General features: G+C 44.6%; 1 long non-coding RNA gene across 2 annotated transcripts in view; it reads left to right on the forward strand.

The window, feature by feature from the left end:
- LOC106026168 (uncharacterized) overlaps positions 1-21,990 on the forward strand; it is an 80,210-nt gene that overhangs the window by 15,649 nt on the left and 42,571 nt on the right. For both annotated transcript variants that reach the window (XR_010045673.1, XR_001199801.2), the window contains exon 3: positions 3,981-4,253. This is a non-coding gene — a long non-coding RNA (uncharacterized LOC106026168). The remainder of the gene's footprint in view (positions 1-3,980; positions 4,254-21,990) is intronic.

The following is a 21,990-nucleotide window of genomic DNA, read 5'->3' on the forward strand; positions in this document are numbered from 1 at the left end:
GCCCTTGTTTCCTGCTCTGCACTTCTTCATCTTATTATCTCATAATTTCTCACTCATCAGCCTGTACCTTATTGTAACTATGCAAATGCTGATTATTTATGAGCCAAGTTGTTTATAATCATTCCGTTTCCTTTCACGTTTAATTCTTATTTTCCTGTAGCAAACATTTGCTCATTTTTCATTAGCTTTGTTGTCTATGCAAAGGTTCTTTCCCCATACACCCCACCCAAAGTCAGATACCTCCTGATAAGTTTTCCAGATATTGAAACATAGAGGACAACAGCTCTGCAGACCTGGGCTTCTCCTAAGCCCTGACGGTGTCACTGTGGCTGTGACCCATTGTTCTTGGGGCTTCCATGTGGCTCTCATGCAGGGCTCTCCTGAGAACCTGGATGTCCCATTTTTAGGAATATTTCACATGCTGAGAGTCCCTCTGCTGTTTGCCCTTGTGGGTTCAAATCTTTTTATTCCCTCAAGCCAGTGAGCAGGATTTTGAGAGGGTCGGGGAGAGAGAGAGAGTCCCGTTTTTTCTCCAGTTGCCCCTACAATTGAGATGAACCATGGTTGTCTTCCAAGGATGTCTCTTCTGGTCGCAGTCACAGGCCCAGGCTTCTACTCCCGGCACTCAGGCCTACGCCAGGGTGACTTGCAGTGGCACCCAAACCAATCACTGGGAAACCTTCCGATTCCTGTTCATTGTTAAGTCTGCTAAAGAAGACAGGGAGCTGTTGCATAGGGAACCCGAATAAGTAGCAGACTGAGGCCTTGCATAGATCATCAGGAGAGAAAGCGAAACCTTTTGGAGCTTAGAGATTGGCCTGCGAGTCTTAGTTTTGTCACAATTTGCTCTGAAACTTGGGGAAATTCAATTAATCTCTCTGAGCCTTTCGTACCTTATCTATAAGGTTCTAGAAACACCTGCTCTGCCTACGTGCTCTGAGGAGTGCAGGTGGGATGGTAGGGAGGGTTCTTGTATGAGGTTGAAAGCATTATGGCTTATTTTACTCCTACTGAGAAAGTGCCCTGACTGGCAGAACATAGGAAATTTCTAGAGCTACTGACAAATATTTTTTGTCAGGTTCCAAGGAGCAGAAACACTAGCAGACAATGACTATTTAAAGCAAAACCTCATTTAAATAGTTGAGGAAAGCTATGTCCTTATCCTTGCCGTAAATCTTCCCCTGTGCTCCTCACAATACAGAAATGAGTTCCCGGCTTGCAGACAGCAATATCAGGGCGATATTTTATAGTGTTGTTACATTTTGTATCCAAACATGCCCGGAGGATTTTATAAGCAAAAATGAAATTTCTTCACAGCCCTGTGGCATAGGCATTTCATTACTAAATTTATAGACAGATAAACAGTGATGTGCAAAAATGAAAACTTTCTCCGACAACCTTGGCTGTGACTAATAGAATCTGGCAGGGAACAGCCCACCCCTGCACCCCTGCACCTCTGCACACTTTATGTCTGGTTCAGCAATGTGAATCCCTTGTACACACTGAGGGCAGCCCACGAGTGACACTGAAGAGGAGACTTCTCAGAAAGGTAGGAGGCATTACATTGGGTTGGAAAGGAGGAAAGTGAGAAGGAGCTTCTGGGGCATCTCTGAAGTGCAGTGTTGCAGAGACTGGATTCTACTAGAGGAAGAGAGAAAAGGTTAAACTGAAGGGAGCATAGCCAATGGGAGGAGAGGTCTTCAGCTGCTAAGGAACTTGGGAAGCTCGCAGTCTCACTCAACCTACAGGTCCCATGCAGATGTCATTGACTCTTCTGATTACCAGCTGTGGCCTGCTCTTGGCCTTCAATTTAAAAGTGTCCTTGGTCTACCAGCTGTGTGCCAGCTACACTCAAGGCCAGGGTCCCCTTTGATTGTTTTTTTTTGGCTCTTTACTCAGAAAAGAAACCTCAGATTGCCTAATCTTTCTCTCTGGGTTTAGCAGGTGCATAAAGCTCTTTGAGTTGAGTCTCTACTAATGTGAAGTTTGACCAAATTCAGTATATGCTGTTTGACACACTGTTGCAAAGCTTTCCTAAGCAGGGTGAGTGCTTGTCCAAATCCAGAGGAGAAGGCAGACATAAACAGAAGGGGTCTCAATGCAAGCACCGCAACGACTGGGTCCTGGAAGGGGATTAGAAAATTCTGGAGTAGAAAAATGGGCTACGAAAGGTGCCCAGAGGAACTGCTCTCCAGAGACCACTGAAAGAATGGGTGGGATTTTAATAAGAGGAGCAGAGAAGGAGGGGATAAGCAAAGGCAAAGTGGTATGACACAGGACAGACGTTCAGGAAAATGATGCATGGGTGTGGGACGTGTCTGAGAAAAAACAGCAGAAGACATTTGAGAACTAGCTATCCTTCCGGTGCTTCCCTGTCTCCACATTTAAGAAGAGACACCATAAAAAAAATTTACCAGTGTCTTTTTCGAATTATGCAACTCAATATTTTTTAATATACTAAAAATCCTAATATACTAAAACACTAAAATATACTAAAAATCCAGCAATATATGTGCTGCTGAAGCTAGCACACTAAAAAGAATCCTTTAAAATACCTACTGGAAAATCAAAGTAAGGTTAACCAGGCACAGAAGGGAATCTCCAAAATGAGAGAAACTTGACAGATCCTTTCAGTGCTACTTAGAAATTTGAAGTGCAAGTGTAACTGTCCTAGCCTGGCAGAGGGACTGCTGTCCCCCAGGAGGTGTGAAGCAAAGCTGAGAGAAATGGATGGGAAACGGATGAGGTGCTGTTTAGGCTAGAAAAGGTTTAAATAAACACTGTGGTGACTTGCTGAAAATCCCAGTCTGTAACTGTGACACTAGCATTTGAATGCCAAGACTGATGATATTTCCAGTGTTATAGGCTGCTCCTCTAGATTTAGATGCATCTGTGGAGACTTGCAGGTGATTTCCCAAAATATATCTGTGCTGAAACAGTCAAGGTGAAAGAGGCATGGAACTCCTGGAATCTAGATGGAACATTTAGCATTTTTTAATGCACCGTGGCTAGCAGGGACTCCTGGGGCTCTCAGAGCTGCAGGTTTGCGGAGCTCTTATCTGTGCTGATGGCTATGCTATCAAGGTCTGTAAGCCCTGGCTAAGTCACCTGTTCAGCCAGACCTCTATTCTCTGGGCTGTGATTCTTGAGAGAAGGAAATGAAGGAGGTACCTCCCAGAGCCCCAGCAGTGATGGGGGCAGATTTGCAGCTAATAAGTGATAAGTGACAGACAGATTGGGCTTCCTGATTCCCCTAGTTTCCTGTACTTTGCGGACTGTAGTATTCTGCTCTCTGCTAAGTGAAGATGTTGGCAGAACTCTGTTCTGGGAGTCTGTGTGGATGTAGTTCCAGCTTCTTGGAAGTTGTTAGCCCCTAGAGGCCGTCTGTCTTCCTGGGCTTGTCTCCACCATCTTTAGTCAGCGATGAGACTTTGACTCTTCTTTATGCTTTGAATCTCTCTGATTCTTTCTTCTACCATCAGGTGGAGAGGGTTTTTTGATTTGAAGGACTCATGGGATTAGATTGGATCAGCATGAACATTCATCCCTTTCAAAGGTCAGCTGTGTCAGATGACTCAGTCACAGCAGCAGAATCTCCCCATGATTACAGGTTCCAGGGATTGGGGCAATGGGACCTCGAGAGCCATTTATGGAACACTGCCTACCGCCACATGCACCCTACCACAGATGGACAGCCACTCCACAGGGACACATGCTGCTTCTCACTCACAGTGTGCCTCTTAGGCTAGATGAACTTTAAGGTCCTTTTGAGTCCTGAAGTTCCAGGAATGTTTTATTTAAACAGAATTAATACAAAAATTACTGGAAACAGGGACTGCAGTTTGAGACATGTTGGGAGGACATTATTTACCCCAAAAAGAAAACTAAGTAATTGTCATGGTGTTGGATCATACTGCATTATGAGAGATATTTTTGGTAACAATGCTAGGTCTTCACATTTCTCTTGCTTCCCCCACCAGCAAAAGCAACGTTTTTGCCTCAACCATGACTGCTCCTTCTACTCACTGGATATATGGCTCTATACCTGTTCTGTATTTCTATGCACAAAGGATGATTTTGGGAACTTATTTTGGATTGGATCTTGGATGTCCCTAAAGGTCATGTGTTGAAAGCATGGCCACCAACCTGGGAGGTGGCAGGACCTTCAGGAGATGGGAGAAGATTGGATCACTGGAGGGTGTATCCTTGACCTTCTCTCTCTTTTTCACTCTCTGCTTCCTACCCTCCATGAGGTGAGTAGCTTTGTTCCAAAACTTGTTACTGCCATGATACTCTGCTTTTCTGTGGGCCCCAAATCAGTGGAGCCAGCACACCATGGACTGCACACCCTGAAACTGTGAACCTTTGAGTTGATTCTTCTTTTAAAATGTTCATCTTAGATATGTTGTCACAGGAATGAAAAAACTGGCTATGACAAACTGGAGCTTTCTTTCATTCATTTTTAAAAAAATATTTTTAGCCTTTAGTGACAAGTTCTTTTCTAGGTCATTTAAAGTTTCCAAGGATGAAAGAGAAGTGGTGTATTCCTCCAGGAAGCTCAGTGTACAGTTGTGGGAACAAGATGTGGACAGACGACACAGGTAGCATTTGTAATAGACTGATTTGGGGAATGTGTAGGTAAAATGCCTGAGTGTTAGTAGGCAGGGAGATCTTTCATTTCCTTCTAGGTAAATCTAGGGATTACTGGAGGAGAGCTGGCTTTGATCTGGGCTCTCACAAGATGAACAGGATTTGGGTGACAGGATTGGCACTTCCTATAGAGGGAGCAGTGGGAATGCAGCTGGAGACAGAAGGCACCATCCTTTTGTAGGGTCTTGGGCAAGGTTGAGGGCTTGATGCTGGTTCAGCTGGCGGAAGTGAGCATTCTGCTAAGTGCGTGTAATAATGATGGCCGCCTCCTCCCAACACACTGTGCAGAATGCAATTCAAATGTTCACAGAGAACATATGTGCAGACTCAAAACAGTGCATGGTAAACTTTAACAACATGCAATAAACTAAAAATATTCCTGGGAAAGAAAGAACACCTAGGATCATCCTGCTTGCTCATTTTGCTCCTGTTGTGTGGTTCGAAGCTTCTTTGTGTGTGTGTTTCAGTGGAGTCTACGCAATGCCGTGCAAGCCTGATACACTTTCCATCCTACTTGTTTTCCCCCTCAGCTGCTTTACCTGTGCCTCTCAATAGCATCCTTTTTAATCAGAGGGAACGTACATGTTCAAAGCCAGTTTTAAAATTCCTTTAAAAAGTCAAGTCAAATCAGTTTTACTTCCTGAAGTATTCCTAGGTTGTTATTGCACTGCCTATAGAAGCTCATTTTGTCAAGAATTTTATAAGCCATAACTCAAAAGCAGTCACACAGGGTTCAGGGTTTGTGACTCAGAGTATGTCATCCCCAGAGACAGCCAAGGGCTCGGTGACAGCTGTCACAGGCTTTTGCCTGTGCCTTCATCAGTGGAGGTTACTGGAAATATAACCTTTGCTGCCCTGGTCCTTCTTCCTGTCTGTCTTCTTTGAGATTTCTTTCCAGACACTTCTTGGATTTACATCTTGTTCCACAGCCTGATGCTGTGTGACCTTAGGAAATCACATCCCTTCTAATCTCTGAGGGTAAATTCTGTGTCACCTGTGAAAATGACTGGTCCTTACTGGATACCATTTGGGTTCATTGCATTTGTAGGGTATGTCCATTTTAGTTTTCAAAATCTGTTTGCTATTAGTTTTTTTAACCGACCACACCATTTGGCAAAGAGGGGTCAATGTATTTTTTTTGTCTTTTTCCTTTTTATCATTACTGGGGATTGAACTCACAACTGCCTGCTTGCAAGGCAGGCGCTTATGCCGCTGAGCTAAATCCCCAGCCCCTAGATGGGTCAATGTTTGTTCTGTGTATGGATCTCTGCGTTTGGTGGGATGGTAGGAAATAGAGAGCTGAAATAGACACGTTCCCATAGTTCTCCAGATGTGTCATTGTGGGCTTAGTCATGAGCTGTGGCTACAGGTTGATGAAGATGCACGAACTGTATAGAAAGACACTTAGCTGTCACAGTGAGGTTTTATTCAGAGTGTCAGTATCCGGGGGCTCAGGACTCATAATTTTGACGATTCATTATACAGGCAGATCCCGCGACCTCTGTGGTCATTTCTGATTTAGCTGAGACTCTAGATGAGTGTGTGAGTCCCTGACAGTGGTGAGGAGCCTTGGCTGGATCCTTGGGGCTCACATTTCAGGGGTGCTGCTGTCTCCCCCCACTGTCAGCGAGCAGTTAGTTTATGCTCACTTGAAGGGTGGAAATCTGTGCGGCACAAGCAGAAAGGCAAGCAGGTTGGTGTTGGTGGTGCAGAAAAAAGAAATGAAGACATTTAGTAAGACAATGGCTCTGGCAGCCCTGAGTCAGTAAAATGCAACAACTGAAAAATGACCTTGGTGACAGCTTGGATCTGTGGAAATGAGGAAAAAGCCCAAGAAATTGGCTCAGCAAGGGTTAAAACATGTAGTTCTGTCCCTAAATGAGCAAAATTTAAATCCACCATTATTAACAGTGAAGAGAGATATGTCCACGTGGGAAGAGACTAGGTGATCCTTCTGCAGTAATTTTCCTGAGATTCAGGATTTCCTGGGACTTTGCACCAGTTTCTGTCACCCTCTGCTGGCCTCCAGGAGGCACTGTTCCCTCTGAAATGATACCAAGCAGAGAATACTAGGGAGGCTGGACCAGGCTTTCCTAGGGGATCATAACAGGAAACAAATAACGTCTGGTTCCTTGGTCTCACAGATGGCAGCTCACCTGTTTTCAAGTTTGGGGTCTCCAGGCAGATACAGTGCCTTCTCATATGGTCCAGTACCTGTTCCTATGGTTAAGTTAATCTTTCATTTCTACTTGGAATGTTTCATCTTCCCGATTCTTTCTTTTCTTTTCTTTTTTTCTGGTACCAGGGATCAAACACACAATCTCATACTTGCCAGCCAGGTGCTTACACGCTGAGCTAAACTCCTGGCCCTCATCTTCTCATTACTACTTGGAATGTTTCATCCTTTTTATTTCTAATTGGGTGGTAGATTCCTCAAGTGCAGGTCCAAGAGACTGAAATCCAGACAGAACATCTGCTCTGGTCTCCTGATATCTGCCTAGTTCAGTCACCCACACACCTGCTTCTTTCGTGGAAGATCCTCTCCTCTGGGGCTCTTTGGCTGAGACAAACTTCATTCTAGTGCTGTAATGGTACCTTAGGGGAATTCCCCCACCCCCAAACAATGGCCAACTTTAAAAAATTTTTAGAGTAACCCAGTGTCCGATACACATACTAGGCAAGCTCTTTACCACTCAGCTACATCTCCAACCCTGAGAGCATTCCCTTCGTTCCTTCTTAGCTAAAAGATTTAGCAATGATTAATAACAGATGTTCATATCACACGTTTGTGTTTCAGTGTGCTAATATGATGAGTGTATTAATCAGCTTTTATTTTTATTTTTTTACTTTTTCTTTGGTACTAGGAATCGAACTCATGATCTTGTGTTTGCCAGGCATGGCTGTGCCACTGAGCTATATCCCCAGGCCTTTGTAATTAGCTTTTAGAGTTAAGCCCACACTTGCAATTCATGGGATAAAGCCCTTTTGGTCATTGTGGTAGTTTCTAATGGCTGCAATGACAAAGTCCCCCAAATTGACTGGCTTATGAAAATAGAAATGTATTTTCTCATATCCCTGGAGGTTACAAGTCTGCATTCTGAGTGTCTAGGGAGCAGGACTTATCCTAGAGACCAGGGACTACCCTTCCACGCATGTTCCTCACTTCCTGTGATTACTGGAGAACCCTGGTTGTTGATCTCATACCCTAATCTCCCCTTCCATCATTGTACAATGCTTTCCACCTCTGCGCTAAAATTTCTGTTTTTGTATAAGGTCACCAGACTCATGGTCATCCATTATGACCTTGTCTCAACTTGTTCTGACACCTGCAAAGATCTTATTTCTAAATAAAGCGGTGTTCACAAGATTCAAGTTCAAACATGTCTTGGAATATACAATTTTAACCTCTAGAGTTAGGAAGTGTTATTTTAAAAACATGTATAGTGTTGGAATCAATTTGTTAAAGTTTTGCTTATGATTATAAATAGTATTTTTAGAGATCTTTATATGGTACTATCTTTGATGTTATGATGTGTACAATGTTAGATTCATAGAACATGTTGTGAAATGTCCTTTCCTCTCCTATTCAAGGGATCAATTTTATTGAACTGGTAATATTTCCTTTTTAAATGTTAGAATTCTCCAAGGCAACTGTTTGGTTGTGAAGTTTGCTTCTTAAAATGAGGTTCAAGCTGCAGATTCCCTTACTTTAATGGACATCCAGCCATTTAGATCTGTTTCTTTTTGAATGAACTTTTGTAACACTTCTTGCAAGGACTTGGCCCATTTCATCTCTCTCTCTCTGCCCCTCTCGTTCTCTCTCTTTCTTGTACCGGTAATTGAACTTACAACCTTGTGCTTGCCAGGCATACGTGGTGCTCATTTCATCTCAATGTTCGAATTTACTAGCATGAATTTGTCTTATTAACATTTCAGTATCTGTAGACCTATGGTGATTCTCAAGCCTGGTAATTTATGCCCTTTTTAAAGAGATGACAAGTAATGGTATCAATGTTGTGAGCCTTCTCAAGATGCTAGAATTTGGTTGCATTTGTTTACTCACTATTTCTGTTTCATCAGTTTCTCTTCTAATCTTTTTTACTTTTCTTCTTCTAGTTTCTTTATTTTTTACTCATCATATTTTAGTGTCCTACGATGAAAGTTGAGAGGACCAATGTGAAATTATATTCTTTTCTAATGCTATCAATTTCCAAGTCCTGCTTTGTCAGCAAACCCTCCATTTTTATATGTTATGTTTTTATTTTCTTTACACTCAAAATACTTCCTAACTTATCACTTGCAATATCATCTGACATTCAGGGTATTTATCAATAGTTCTATAAATAGTTTTCCAAGTATTTGGGGATTTTAAAAAAAGATCATTGTTATTGAATTGTAATGAAATTCTGTTTAGTTGAAGAATATGCTTTGACTTGCTGGCTTTTGGCTCTGTTGAGTTTTCTTTTTCTGGGATGAGATCTTGCTGTGTGGTTCAAGCTGGTGTCATGTGTGCTTTGTAGCCCAGGGTGGCCTGGAACTCATGACCTGTCTGCCTCAACCCTGAGGGTGCTGAGATTATAGGTGTGCGCCCTTGTGCTTGCCATCAGTGGCTCAGAATATGGTGTACTTAGTGTTTACGTGCACTCAAAAGATACTCATTTTGTGCTGTTTCTGGATCGCACATTCCATAAGGCCAATGAGATCAAATTGTTTGATGCTCAGATCATCCTGTCCTTCCTGCACTGTCTCTTTTTTTGTTTACTATTTTGCTATCAGTCACTAACGGAGAACACTGAAGTGTCCAACAGTGGGATTATCTCCATGTCCTCATAATTATGTAAGTTTCCCCTTCATGTGCTCTGATTTCTGTGCTTTATGTATAGATATGGAGGACGGCTGTGTCCACTTGATGAATGGACTCTTGATTTCTGTTTTCATTGTGGATTTCTAGTACTGCCATGGCGTTGCAATTTTTTTCTTTAATCTTTAATTTGCCATCATACCCACTTATTGTAATTTTTTAGCTCAAACACTGTAATTTTCATTTCTAAAACTTTGATTTTGGTCTTTTTAATACTGTCCTCATGTCTATTTAACGTTTCGGGAATGGGACATGGTTACAGTCACAGTTGTTCTTATGTCCTTGTCTGCTAATGCTAACATCTGTGTCAGTTCTGGATGGCTGCTGCTCTGGTTTATCTCACAGCTGCTGTCTTCTCAATTCTTTGCATATCTGGTGACTTCTGGAGTCCAGGCACTATGCATTTGACCTCACTGGGTGTTTGCTTATCGCTATTGGAATCAGTTGAGATGCTTGGGAACAGTGAGATCCCTTTTAGGTCCAGGTTTTAAGATTTGTATGCTAGGATAGTACAGTTTTCATCTAGGGCCAATTGTTCCCCACTTCTGGGACAGGAGCCCTTTGAGGATTCTACTGTGTCCCCTGAACTATGAAACATTCCAGTACAAGAGGGTTCCTCATCATACAGCTGGGATGGATTACAGAACAAGTATGAGAAATCAGCAAGGGACAAAAGCAAAGTTTGCAAAATGCAGAGGAACTGGGCCCAAGCTTCCCAGAATTCTGTCACAGGACTCATTCCCTCAACAAGTCATGTGACCGGAAGTATGATCTCTGACCTACCGGGAGGATTCCTTGTAGAGTCAGCATCCAGTGTTTTAGCAGGGGCTGTTCTCGTCGGCCTCTTCCGCCTGATACGTGCCAAGTTCCTGACACCCAGAAGGAAAGCAAGTGATTGCACAAACCATTCTTTTCATCCTTTTTCCTTTCTGTTGAAAGAATCAGAAACCACTGGGCTTTTGAAGCTACAGCTGGATACTGACCTAAGATGGTTTGACTTACACAACTTTTCCATCTTACAGGGATCAAAAGTTTTGCACACTCCGCAGAAACCACACTTCCAACTATGAATTTTTATCTTCCCAGGTCAGTGATCTGCTGTAAGATATGTTCTTACATGCTAGGCAGGTGACAGTGAACTGTGGCTTCACACCAGGCAGGTGGCCACGAGGGAAACAGCTGTGCTCTGCAGTGTGCTGTGTTGTTATGGGGCTCCGTGGGTTAGGTGAATTAAGTGCATTTTTGATTCACCATATTCTCAAGCGATGATGGATTTTGTGGAGGATGTAACTTCCTTATAGGTTGAGAAACATCTGTGTTATCACAGGGGTCAGTTAATTTTTCTGCAGGGAACCAGATATTATAAACGTTGTCTGCCAAACAACCTCTGCCTCAGCTACTCAAGATGATTTGTCTTAGTTGCTTTCTCTTCATCGGAGATGATACCTGACATACACAGTGTTAAGGCTGAGAGATTTCTTTTGATCTGCATTTTCAGTCCATGGTCAGCTGGCTCCAAGACAGAAAGAGCATGGAATAAGGGTCTGGTGGAGGAGAGCTGCTCACATCATGGCACACAGGAAGCAGAAAGAGGAGAGAGGGGCCAGTGAAAGAGACAAACCCTTCTGGGTCATGTCCCAGTGACCTCTTCTTCAACCAGGCCCCACTTCCTAACTGTGATTCAACTGTGGATTCTTCAGTAGATGAGTCTGTTGATGAGCACAGCACCTCCACAATCCAGTCATTTCCAAAATACCTACCTCTGAACACATGAGACTTTTGGGAGGGGGGCAATTTAGACCTAAACCAGAACATTACTATCATAACACAAAGGCAGCTAGATATCACGCAGGCAGTTGGGTGTGGTCAGATTGCCACAGAATTTACTTAAAAAGAGCAGGTAGGATTCCTCTTTCCCTGAAGACCCCGCCACTTCCTCACTTTCCATGATTCTCAGGAATAGCACCCTTTTGCACTAGCAGCACTAATTTCTTACAAGTCTGCTTTAATACTCCACCTTATTATTTCAGTGGCCTAAAGTGCAAGCCTGCTGGTGATGACAGCGACAAGAGGAGCTGCATTTGCTGCAGAGACAGACATCAGTGGCTAAGGACTTAGTACCTGAAGTTTCTTAATAGTGACAATTATTCGCTGCCTTTTTTGGGGGAGGGTACTGGAGATAGAACTCATGACATAGCACTTGCCAGCCAGGTGCTTGTGCCCCTGAGCGATATCCCCAGCTCGCCACCTTTTAATAGTTTATTTTGCTCCTGAATATTTCTGTGCCCTTAGCAATGCACCAAGTTAGGTTCCAGAAAGAGTGAAAAAGAGGCATCCTTTGATGAAAAGTGAGAGGGAAATTATGGACAGGAAAGGAGTAAAGAACTTGTAACTCAGGATGGCCGTGGTCCCACAAAGGACACGTGTGGGAGGTGGGGGGGGGGAGGGTTTGTGTTGATTCTGCCAAGGCTTTGGAGCTCCTGTACCTCCTGGCAGTTCCAATGACTTCAGAATCATACTAGCTTGGATTTCTGGAGAATTAGGCACCTTCCTTTCTGTTTTCCCACCAATTCAACCAATTAGCGCATATGTCTGTAACCTTTATTCTGAGCACCTCTTGATGGTGGTTGTTCTTAATGATCAAACCATATTGTCACCCGCACACCTGTGTCCCCAACAGTTGTATATCTATGTACACTACAACTGCTTTCCATCCCACATCAGCCCCAGAGGAAGCCCGGGACAGCCCCAGAGGAAGCCCATCAAAAATATCCACAATATTATATGGACCTGTAATTTTAAGAAATTTTGATAAAAATTTGGAAAGACTCAGGAAGTCACAAGGAAAGGTTTTATCACATGCACTTTTGTCTACTGAAACTTTTGTGCCCATTTCCTCAATTATAAAGTGAGTAACGGTTACTATAGACTGATGTCGTAAATCTTAAATCATAGTTTTATTATTATTTTGTTACGATCCAAGTACTCTTCTTCTCCTTCTACCTTCTACCTTTTCTCTTTAATTCTGTCCCTTCAAGGTAGTAACCTTGGGGAATAAATACTTACCTAAATACTTATATATAAATACATTTTCTCTTATTCAACAGGGCCTTATGGAAATGTAGCACAGGAACTGAACTCCTCAGAGAAAACTGTGCCCCCAAGACCAATTCTGGGCCAGCCATGGGGAAGACAGCCTTGAGGGTTGCTGGCCTCTGTGTGAGTCTTCAAGGCCTGGTTTGCATGTCTCCTTCGGCCAGCAGCATGCGCTGGCTCTAGAAGGTTGATCTGTGGATCATAACTTTCTTCTACCCAAAATCTGGCAATGTAGACTGGGAAGTGTTGCTTCAGGAGACAGATTGGAGGGAAGGCCAAACTGCGTTCAGTGACTAAGAAGTGATCTTACCTCATCTCAGGTTCCTCAGTGCCCTGAGCAGGCATTGCCACAAAGGGTCACCTGATGAAGACATACTTGTCTTATTTCTTTCTCAAAATTGGTGAAAGCTATGGTGTTCCCTTAGAATGGGACTCATACATGGGGTATTCTTTTCAACACGGAAGAAGGACAGTGCAGTGGAAGAGGAACGGGTCACTTGCCACTGTGTCCTGGTTTTCGGTCAGACTCTAAACACTCTGGACCTCAGTTTTCTCATCCTCAGAGTGAAGACAGTGATAGCGCCTAGTTCCCTGGGTTGTTGAAAGGATTAAATGAGTCTGTACTCAGGACATGTTTAGCATGGGGCCTAGCATGTAGTAGGGAGTTTACTATTATTCATTCTGTGAGTATTTCTGAACTAAGAACCGCTGTGTCTCCTAAACTGGGCCAGGTGATGGGAAATGTGGAGGTGGAAACACAGTTTTTGAAGCATTTAGGGCTTGTTGTGGGGAGCCAGGAAGGTTCCAGTGAGACACGTTCAGTAAAAGCCGTGTTACAGTTGTGCGTCGCTCACTGCAAGGACACAGAAGGCAATTCTCTATCAGATGTTAAGATTCTAGAGTTAACAAAAGCAAGTGAATTTTCCCCCTGAATTGCTTACATTTACAGAAATGTTCCATATGGCAGATGATGACCTGAAAATTATATCCATTTTTTAAAAAGTACAATTTAGTTCTAGTGAGTAATACAAGATAAAAGAGCCGTCAGTTCCAAAACACTGACGTTGGAGCTGCCAATAAAGTAGAATTTCCAGGGATACCAGGAAAAGAGCAGAGACTCAAACATAAAAAGCAGTTTAGGCAGCACTTTTTCCTAATGGAAATGGCATACATTCCAGTGTGAACAAATAAATGTTTTGGTAAAACTTGAAGGTAACAGAAATATTAACTGCCTGGGGGAGTTGGAGAATACTTCTCAGAGAAGATTGTATTTGAACTAGGTATTGATTGTATTTCAGCTGGGTTTGGAATGGAGACTTGGAACACATCAGATGGGAAAGGACACTTAGGAAAAAGAACAATTGTTATAGAGTTCCTAAATCACAAAAGACTGAGATGTCTTGAGGGAATTTCAAATACTATTTCAACTTGACTGCAGGATGTGGTGGTGGCAGTCCATGGTTAGTGACATTTTTAAGCAGGTCATGGAAGGTCTTGTGTGCATTCTTAAGGATTTTCAATGTAATCTAGAGATGATAGAAAGGGTTGTAAGAAAAGAGAGCTTTGTATTAGTCATTTTGCTACTGCTGGGATAAAATATCTGACACTGCAACTTATGGGTTCCGTAGGTTCAGTCCATGGTTAGCTGGCTCCAATGGAATGGCAGAGTGGAGGAAGACTGCTCACCCCATGGAAGCCAGGAAGAGGAGAGAGAAAGGAGGAGCTAGATACAAAATGTACCCTTCTGAGTCCCACTCTCAGTGACCACCTCCAACCAGGCTCCATTTTCAAACTTGATTTTTGAGGGAGATTCTATATTTTAAACCTAATGTTCTTAAGCACAGTTACAATTTGGAACGATTTCTGTGGTCCATAATGGGTCCAAAATACTAGGTATGAGGCAGTTGAAACAATCAAAGTAAGGGATGCTCAGCACCAGAAAAGGCCAGGTGCTGCAGAGACTGGAAAATTGTTGGAGCTGATGCTACCAGAGACAATGGCATGACTCAGTGCTGTCTAGGGATGGTGTATTCTCCTAAAGTGTGCCTCAGTTTACCTAAGGCCCTGTAGACTTTTACTTGTGCTGATGAAGGTTCACCAGAGCAGGCAGAACTTCTCTCTCACTTTACAGATGAACGAACAGTTCCCAAGGTGAACTACCTTGTTCAAGGTCATTGAGAGACTGGTGATGGTGGAAAGTGGCACAGATCTAAAGTGCACAGGTCTGCGTCTCTCCCCAGGGCTCTTTGCTGTATAGCCATTGTGTTCTCCGTGACTCCTTCTTTCTTCACTGTCCAGAATGGAACGTCCACAAATGGAAACCCTGAGTGTGGACCACCCACTCCCCCAGCTCCTGCAGGTCTTCCTTCCTGACCCCTTTTATTTGGCTTTTGGCTCCTGAGGCTGTAGCTCCCAGGGTTGTGAATACAGTGCTCCTATATTTGTGAACCCAGTGGGACCTCTCTTTTTCTTAGTGTCCCCAGACAGCTGGTGTCTTCCTTTGATTGCTTTTCCCTGTTACTCTCTTGGCAGCCTTGACCTTTCTTTCTGTAATTGTCTACTTTCTCAAAAGCAAAGCTGTAGGAGAGCACTTTATTAACAACCTCCTTTAAGAATAGTTATGGTGGAGGATTTGAAATGGGTATCCCTGCTCCACTGTACCTGGGGGATTGTTTCCTCTTTCCCATTGCCTTTCTCGCATATAAACCTCAGGAACCGAGTGAGATGTTTGTCCCATGACTGCTACGTGGCTCCCCTCAACGCCTGCCCTCCTCTGTGCTGCTCAGCTGGCTTTGTGGTGACTTGCTGTCTGCAAGTAGCACAGCTCTTGTGCCCCTTTGGAGCTCCTCTTGGAGGCTCTGCCAATTCAGCCATCAGAGGTCACAAGGAAAGCCAAAGGGTCTTCTGCGCAGCCTCTGCAGATGAGAAGACAGAGCTGGTGTGTGAGAGGGGCCCTGCTGCGATGCTGCGTCAGGCATGCACGAAGGGCCAGGCCTTGATCTTCTGCTCTGGCCTGGGCTTTGCTGTCCTACTCTTTTGTCTTGACTCCTATGTCTAAATATGACTAAAATATTAATTTAACTGCCACAGGACTCTAGGGCAAGCATGAGAAACTGAAGGTTTCTGATTCCCAGCCTGGCTTGATGAGTTTATACCACAAGTTAAAACACAGGGCAAGCCCACCTTCCACAAGAACCACAGAGGAGCAGAGATGAGATGCGGGTGTGAAGATTAGATGGCTTCAGAGCAGGACAACCTCAGCCTTCAAAATCAGCAGGCCTGGCTCTGTTTCCCCCTGATTGCTGTTTAGTTGAGATGTATTTGTAATCTGTGATCAAATAAACTTTGAAGGTGCCACTTTCTTTTGTCTCTCTTTACAATTTATTATAGATATTTGCTTTTGAAAAAAACTTCTGAGGAAAGGACCTTATTTGTCTTTGTTAAATTTTCCAAAGGTGAGTGGTGGCACATATCTGTAGTCCCAGGACTTTAGGAGGCTGAGGCAGGAGGATTGCAAATTTGAGTCTAGCCTGGGCAACTTAGTGATTGAGTGGGAACTTGGCTCAAAATATAAAATATTTTGCCCCTCAGACCTGCCCAGAGGTTTTGTCCATGCCCTCTGCTCTTGAAATGACTTAATTTCTTGACTTTATGTCTCCTTTCCCTTGTAAGAACCCATGTTCTGAATCTCTCATTTTTATCAGAACATTAGTCATATTGCACCAGGGCTTATCCACAGGACCACTGGACCTTAACTTGATTAACTTCTGAAAGACTTTCTCTCCAAATGAGATCGGATTCTGTAGCAGGGAATTAGAACTTCAACATGGGTTCCCAATTCAGCTTACAACCTTTACAGGGGCTTGTAGAAAGGGTGTCACAAGAGAGGGACATGCAGGCTGGGATGCCGAGGAAGCACACAGTGGCCTGGATCCTGGCACCCTAAGCAGGCAGGGATGCTCATGCCCCAGATGCATGGTGGGTAATTTCATGTGTGCATCCTGCATCTTCTGCTCTACTGCAAATACACAAGTGAGTGGTGTGCGCGCATGCGTGCGTGCGCACACACATACACACACACACACACACACACACAGCTGGACTCGGTCCATTCTTTGTAATACCTTCTAGTAGATACCTGATGCATGGCATTTCTACTCTGAATGTTCAATTTGTACTCTGCATCTGTAGCTATTTTCACAGTGATTACAGATTCCAGAGGTAATTTCTGCCTTTATACCAATCAATATGGGGCTGGCACGCCCAGAGCACTTGTAGACCTGCTGCGCCACCTTTAGTCCTCCTGACAATCTTAGGAATGAAGCAAAGTGGGAATTATTGATTCCAGTTTATTGGTGAATACTCAGAGGTTCAGGAAGGTAGCATTTCCGTCTTTGCATTTAACCCTGACTCCCGGGGACCTGTCCTTGGGATTCCTTCATGTCGTTGTCCATGAAACCTGATCTCCCACAGCTGCGTCTGCCCATGGCATCTGCTGTCCCTTGACTTGCCCCTCTGTCTGCTGTATTTCATTCCACCTGCAACCACTGTCTCTGATGAGGCCAGCATCTCTTTCTCCTGAAACATAGGCTATGCAGGACTCACTGCAGGAGGACTCTCCCCTGCCTGTCTCTGTCCCAGTGATGTCCCTGGAACTCCACTTTACCTCCCAAAGCCTGGATACGGCAGAAGCTGGGAGACTGATCTGAGCAACAGATGGGATTGTGATGGTTCCTGTGAGCCCAGTGGGCAGGTGGGACAGTGAGAATCCCTGAGAGAGTGACACACTCACACCTGGGTCAGCAGGGTCACCCCGGCAGGCAGTGCCAATAACCCAGCAGGGGCTGCTGTGGAGGCTGCTGCTGAGCTGCTCACTCTGTGTAAGGTCTTTCAGACTTCCCTTCTTTGTTTAGAGCGATGATGCGGATCCTGTTGTGTCTGCTGGTGTCTCTCTGGTAACCCCTCTTTTTTGTGTGTTTTATACTAGGAATGGAATCCAGTGCTCTGCCCTTGGCCCCTTTTAAAATTTTAAGCTACTAAGTTGACCAGGCTGGGCTCACACTTGTGATTCTCTTGCCTTAGCCTCCCAGAGTGGTAGGATTCAGGTGTGTGCCACCAGATCTATCTTGAAACACCTGCTGTCCTGTGACGCCTTCTCTCCCTGTCTGCACTCCTCCCCTGGTCAGATTTACCCTGCTGGTCTGGTGGCCTCTCTGGTTCTGGGCCTGCTCACCCCAGGTCTGTGTCCTCGCCAACCACAGTGCAACTGAGTGTTAAAAGTGTGGCCTGTCCTCTGCTTTGGCTTTATCTGGCTGTTCCAGCCCTCTCTTCAGGGCTGGTCACTCACCGAGCTGCTCCTCCCTGCTCTGGGGAGATTCTGTGTTGTCTCCTACCCAGAACACCTTTCTATCCATCCCTCCTCATCCTGCTGCAGCCTTCTGTGAACTGCTGCCTCCTGGCTGTGGCAGTGTCAGGGCTGGGTTGATACCTGCTGTGACACCTGTCTCATCAATCACCTGGTGACCCAAATCCTGCTTTTCCTAAGTGGAGATTCATTGTTTCCATTAAAGCAGAAATTTGCAGAAATTACTGGAATAGTGAACTCTCCTGCACAATCTATACTGGTACTAGATATTTCTGATCTTGAAAATGCTCAGTGCTGAGATCATCTTAAAACATACTCAGTAAGCTGGGCGTGAAGGCACACATCTCTAATCCCAACAATCAGGAGGCAGAGGCAGAGGCAGGAGGACTGCTGTGAGTTCGTGGCCAGCCTTGGCTACAAAGTGAGTTCAAGGCCAGCCTGAACTGCATAGTGAAAGCCTGTCTCAAAACGACAAAAGAAAAATAAAAGCCTTCTGCGGGGTCATGTCTCTGCTCAGAAGTGTGTGTGCATCACTGGTGCATCACTGAGACCATGCGTGGTAGCTGAATAAACTGACTTCTCCTTTGAGGCCCTGGAGCACTTTCTAAAGCCTTCTTTCATCAAAGCTCTTACCCCATAGCCTCTGATTTCTGATTTCCACCCCTCCAATCAGACCCTGAGTTATTCCTGGGTTTTTCTTGCCTGGAGTCTGCCAGGTGTTAAAGAAAGGTTTGCATGATTTAATTTCCAAAGAGCCCAGGGGTGAAGGAAAACACATCTTTGTCCTCCCCACATCTGCTGCCTGAAAAAGAAGCAATCAAGGAGAATGGAGATTTACGGAACAGTGGCAAAATCTCTCTCCTGGTGTCACCTTGGGTCTCTACAGGAAGCATCAGGGGCTGGAGCTGCTGACCCAGAGCTTTTCATCGGAGGCACCTGGGCAGCTGGCTGTCCAGTGTGCTGGATCCAGGCTGGACATCGAAGGCTGCCCTAGCTGAGCCTAGTGTGGCTGGCCAAAGAGAGACAGGGAGAGGAGAGAGAAGAGCCCCAACTCTTCAGAGGTAAAGACCAGTGAGTGGAAGGACTCCACCCACATTCCACCTCCATGAAATGAGCACGGGTTTCCTCCAACCAGATTCTGTGAACATCTGGAATAGGTCAGGTGTGATCAGAACATAACAGTGAATGCAAAAACAAAACAAAACAAAACAAACAAAAAAAATCTGTTACTGAAAAGATATCGCCATGAACTGCCACCCTCAAAATCCTCCCCTCACTTTGCACACATGTATCCAATTGTCCTCGGCACTTTTTTAGCTGCTCTGGAGTCCTCTTTCCTGAGTGCCTTTATGAGGTGTGGTAAAAAGAAACATGGCGACTGCTGCCGCCAGGTGCTATCCAGTGGAGAGGCAGGCTGGTAATATGACCGGGTGTCCATATCTGCTCATCTCCTGGATCTCAAGCTGTGTGACTTCTGGCTCTTCCACAAAGTCACAATGACTGTGAAGGGGAAACATTTTGAATCCATCCAGAGCATTGAGGCAGCCATTACAGCACAGCTAAAGATATCTGGGAAACAGGACTCTAGAGCTTTTAAAAAAAAGTGGTAAGGACAATGGGATGAGTGTTTTCCAAGCACAGGGGAGGATTTTGAGAGGCTTCGTGGCACTCTGTATTTTCCTGGAATGCATTTCCAGGAAAAATATTTAAGCATGCACCACATTTCTCAATCACACCTTGTCTGTGAGGATCAGAGGAAGAGAGCAGGATCATAGAAGGGCCAGGATTCTGGTGTTAGACTGTCCAGGCTCTAAAGCAGCCCTGAGACAAGTTGCACTCACATGCAACCGTCCAGCTGCTCTGAGGTCAAATACCTCATTAGAGGTGACTGCCTGTGAACTGTGAGCAAATAATAAGCACCTCAGCGGGGTATGAGAACAGAATGTGGTAGAAATGTCAAGCACCGAAATAGCATCTAGCATAGAGGAAGTGTTCAATAAAAAGAAGTGTTCTTGTACTGACATTATGGTTCATCTAGTAAACAAAGAAACATGAAACTTCAGGAGAAACGCGAATCCATAGGCCAAAGGGTCAAGATGTCTTGTGCTTGGCTGATGAGAGCTGTTGAACATGAGACCCTTGAGTCTTCAAGCTGAGTGCAAGCTCAGGCTGGCTTTCTTCATGTGACACAGACGCTGGAAGTGATGCACTATGGCATTTCTGTTACAATGATGCACTCAGCCAATAAACTGCCCTGGAGGTTGGGGTACTGGGAGGCAGGGATCATAAGCAAGGGATGTGGTTGGCTTTAAACAAAAGGCAGATAGAAAATGTGTTACCCCTACCCCATGCTGTTTCTGGAATGGTGTCTTCTTGGTCTGTCTTGCTCAAGGCCAAACGTATCTTTTTTTCTAACTCTCTGGTGTTATGGTTCATATCTAAATGTCCTGGGAAAACCATATCCATTCATAAGCAGGGCTTTGGAAGGCGATTGGATGATTGGGGCTTACAGCTGTCTTGCTATTGGGAGGTAGATCTGGTGGGAGGGACAATCCTGGGGATTGGGTCTGGAAGAGTTCATCTCCCTCCCAGCTCCTCGCTTTTCACTCTATTTCCACTTCACGATATCTTGAGCAGCTCTTCTCTGCCAGACCCCTGTGCTCTGCAGCCCTGCCTTGGAACCATCAAATATGGAGTGAAACATGAGCCAAAATAAGTCTGTTCACCTTTAAAATTGCTGGTGTCAGGATTATGCCTCAGTGAGGAGAAAGTGCACGAGACACTTCATATCCATTCTCTGTGTTAGGTAAAATGAAGAATAAAACTCAGACGCTTGCGTACAAAGTTGTTTGAATTTAAGTCTGAGATGGATTTGAAATCAGGATATTGACTTTGTAGAGCATTGATGAAGTATTCATTTCTTTACATTTTTATTTATTTTGTACTACTGGGGATTGAACCCAGGGTCTTTGCACTGAGCTACATCCCCAGTTAATTATTTATTTTTAATTTTAGTTCTGAGACAGCCTGTCATTAGCTTGCCCTGGTTGGGCTCCAACTTGTGACCCTCCTGCCTCAGTCTAGCTGAACCCTTCCTTTACGGATCACAGTGAAAGTAGGTTGTAGGTGCCGTTTTTTTTCTGCTACAGAGAACACTAATCAAAGATAAATAAGCTTTCTTTCTCTGGGCCCTGGGGACCATATTGCAAGAGGAGTGAGGAGTGGCTGATTCCTGAAGTCCTGGAGAGACAAAGGCATAAAATTCTCTGTGCTTAGCAAAGTTAATGAGGGCACTGTGCTGGAGGGCCCTGTGTTTCAGAACTGTGGGTCCTTGCTAAGAGGGTGATTAAAGGCATAAGGAGTTCTTCTCTTCCTTTGTTTCTCCTGTGGAAAACCCACATCGCAGGTCCCCTTTCTAGGCTGCTCCTCTGTGATCCTGGACCCTCATGTTCTCCATACCTTGTGTGTGGTGCACTGCTCCGGGGCCCACCGCGCACTCTTTCTATCACTTTGTCGTAGCCCCTGCATGCTGTCTGATGATCGTCAGTTACCCGTGCAATCCCCTTTACTTCCAACCTCATGGAATACGCATTCCTAGTCTCAAGCGGATGCACGTTCTGGCTCAGTCACGAGCTGGGGCATCCCTGAAGTGCTTTGCTCTTTTTTGTACATGGTACATTGGAAAGAGTAGCACTGAGTGCACAGAGCTGGGATGAGGATTACATACTCTGAGAGAAGCTCCCTGTGCTTTCTCAGATCTACGGCAACATCATTAGGACCTCCAGGTTTTTGGTGAAGCGATAGGTAATTCACCCTCCTTGCTCCTTGGAGTAGCAGTTGCTTTACCAACTGCCAAGGTTTGTGGCGAGATTTGTGGGGATGGTGTCTACTTGCTTGATGACGTTTCGGGAATAGGCACAGTGCTCTCTCAAACTGCATTCTGGGAACAGCTAACTTTGAAACTATTTTTGTGGCATTAGAAAAACCGGTAAAAGATGGGAATTCTACCAGTCACATG

Source organism: Cavia porcellus, unplaced genomic scaffold, assembly GCF_034190915.1.
Source record: "Cavia porcellus strain 051 isolate PalLab524CR breed Dunkin Hartley unplaced genomic scaffold, mCavPor4.1 scaffold_38, whole genome shotgun sequence".
In the NCBI taxonomy this organism is placed as follows: Eukaryota; Metazoa; Chordata; class Mammalia; order Rodentia; family Caviidae; genus Cavia; species Cavia porcellus.